This window comes from Acomys russatus, chromosome 27 (genome assembly GCF_903995435.1).
Source record: "Acomys russatus chromosome 27, mAcoRus1.1, whole genome shotgun sequence".
Classification (NCBI taxonomy): Eukaryota; Metazoa; Chordata; class Mammalia; order Rodentia; family Muridae; genus Acomys; species Acomys russatus.
Window position 1 is genome coordinate 24,571,145 of NC_067163.1, and position 2,579 is coordinate 24,573,723.

The 2,579-nt window shown below is 42.4% G+C and overlaps 1 non-coding gene across 1 annotated transcript; it reads right to left on the minus strand.

Annotated features, from left to right (window-relative positions):
* Positions 1-499: 499 nt before the first annotated feature.
* LOC127210411 (small nucleolar RNA SNORA17) lies at positions 500-630 on the minus strand. Its single transcript, XR_007833319.1, has one exon. It is a non-coding gene; the product is annotated as a small nucleolar RNA SNORA17 (small nucleolar RNA).
* Between the last annotated feature and the right edge of the window lie 1,949 nt (positions 631-2,579).

Genomic DNA, 2,579 nt, shown 5'->3' on the forward strand with positions numbered 1-2,579 from the left:
GGTAGGGCCATTTCTGCACAGCCATCAGATATCAACATATCTCCAAGTGACAGGACAGACCAGGAATGCCCACATGGCCTTTGGTTGTATCAGACCCTGCTGCTGCAGGGCCATGGACCCAGTTTTGGCACCCAGCGGCAGCACAGGCCAGGACCCCACCATGTTCCCAGGCAGCAGCATCATGGGCTACTCACCTCAGGCTGTTCCTCACTCCCCTCAAGTCTCCAGTTCTACCTCCCTTCATCGTGCCCACATCCTTCTGTTTCTCTTTCTCTTCCATTTCTCCATCACTGACTTCTCATCTTTAATGGTGCCCAGGATCTCTGAGGGTCTGGGGGTCATCTCAGGAGTGGTCTCAGGAATGCTATGCCCTGCTTGTGAATTATGGTGCTGGGCAGGGGTCATCTCGGACATGGTCTGCCACCTCAGCCGGCATGGCACCAGACTGGTTGTCATCTCAAGCTAGCTCTCTGTTGTCTCAGGCTCGCTTTATGCAGGGAATATTAGGCTATAATCACTCAGATGTTCATAGGCCTGAACACTGAGTGTAGACATGGCCTCTCTCTTCTCTGCCACCTACGGACACACACATGACATAGCAGCCACACCTGCAACGCCTTCAGGGGCAGGAATATGTTCTTTTCTAAAATTATGTTCAGTGATGAGAGCAACACAAAACCACACCAGAGGAAAATGGATATTAAATTGTCTATAATTCTATCACTTTTGTACATCTTCTCAAATATAATAAAATAAGAGAATCTTTAAGTAAAGCAATATATTCATATCGACATAGTTGAATTTTAGGTATTTAACTGGAGTTACAGGTAACTTTACATTTAATAGTTCATGTCTCCATATATGTAAATCATTAAGTCATTCAATGTAATTATATACAGTTGGAGCTGAATTTATACTTTAATAAAGTGGGAAGGAGATCTTATCTAATTATGCAATTAAAATGTTTTTTTTAAAGAATCAGAATTTAAAATTCTGTCATATAGTCAGTATACTATATGACTTGAAAAATGTTCCTGGAAGAAATGTCTTAAAGCAAGGATTCACTCTGTGTGTGTGTGTGTGTGTGTGTGTGTGTGTGTGTGTGTGTGTGTGTGTGTGCACGCGCGCGTGCGCATGTGCACTTGTGTGTGTGCACATGTGTGTATGTATCCATGGGTATAGGCCAGAAGTCAATGTCAGGTAGCTTCGTCTGTCATTCTCCTTCTTACCTTTTATAAGAAGACCTCTCGCTGGACTTAGAGACCACAGATTCAGGTAGACAGGCTGGCAAATGAACTCCAGGGATTTACCTATCTCTGCCTCCCACTGCTGGGGTTGGAGATGCACTGTGCGCAGCCTTTATGTGAGCACTGGGCATCTGAACTCACGTTCTCATGCCTGTGTGGCAGGCACTTTACCTGCTGAGTAAATCTCAGGATCTTGAGAATTTTTGTACTTTACAACGTCTTAAAGGTAACTTTCTGTTCAGAATGTCATAAATGTTCAGTTTTTAAGTCTTTCTTACTTTTCTACTGTCTGATATTCTAGCTGAAATACTTTCAAGAATTCTCCCTTGTAACACTATAAAACACAACGACAATTTGAGAACTGTGTAAGGTCATTTTCTATCATTGCAAGAAATATCTGAGAAACTTGACTTCTAAAGAGAAAACATTTATAGTTTTGAAAGTTTCAGAATGTGATTGAATGGGCATGGTAGCAAAGTGGCTCATCACTGAGAGAACTTATTGTGGATCCTGAGATAAAAAGATATCGAGGAAAAGGGCTGGGATCCAAAAATAATCCCCTTTAAGGACATAATCTCAAAATCCTAAACAGCTTCTCTGAGGCTCAAAGTTCCATCATCTCCTCGGAGACCAAGCCTGTACCATATGGATTTTAAGGGACCCAAAAGATCTAAACTATAAGCCCAAACCATAAAGCAACGTTTTCCATCATCACATAGGAAACAGATAATGCAAACGGCGAAGAGGTTTTAGCTGCCTTCTACAGAACCTGTTATGGATATGGAAACTGGCTCTCCTTATATTTCCCAAGGTCACACTGGGAATGTCAGGGCTGGACACCAGGTGTCCAGCACGTATGTCCCTGGGCTGTGTCTGCAGTGCCCTGCTGTTCCGCACAGTGAATGGGCAACAAATGTGGGCAGCGCCTGATAGCCAAGTGCACCCAAAATAGAATTCATTGCATGGAAAAGTTTAAATCAATAAGAGAGGCATATCCATGACATCAGCGACTATTACTTGTACTCAAATCAATTTTTGTTTTATGTTTTCTTGTGGTGTAAGTCCTCAGAGAGTTACCGCCTATATCTGGCACTATGCATTATTTAATCAGTTCCGGCGTGGCTGTCTGATTTGTTGACACTGGGACATAGCCTCACAGCCCACATAAATATCTCCCCAAAATGAGAATTCTTTCATCCAGAACAATGGTTCTCAGCCATTCCTTTTGGGAGTCAAGTGACCCTTTCACCAGGGGTCACCTAAAACCATCAGAAAACACAAATATTTATATTATGATTCATGAAAGTAGCAAAATTACAGTTATGAAGTAAC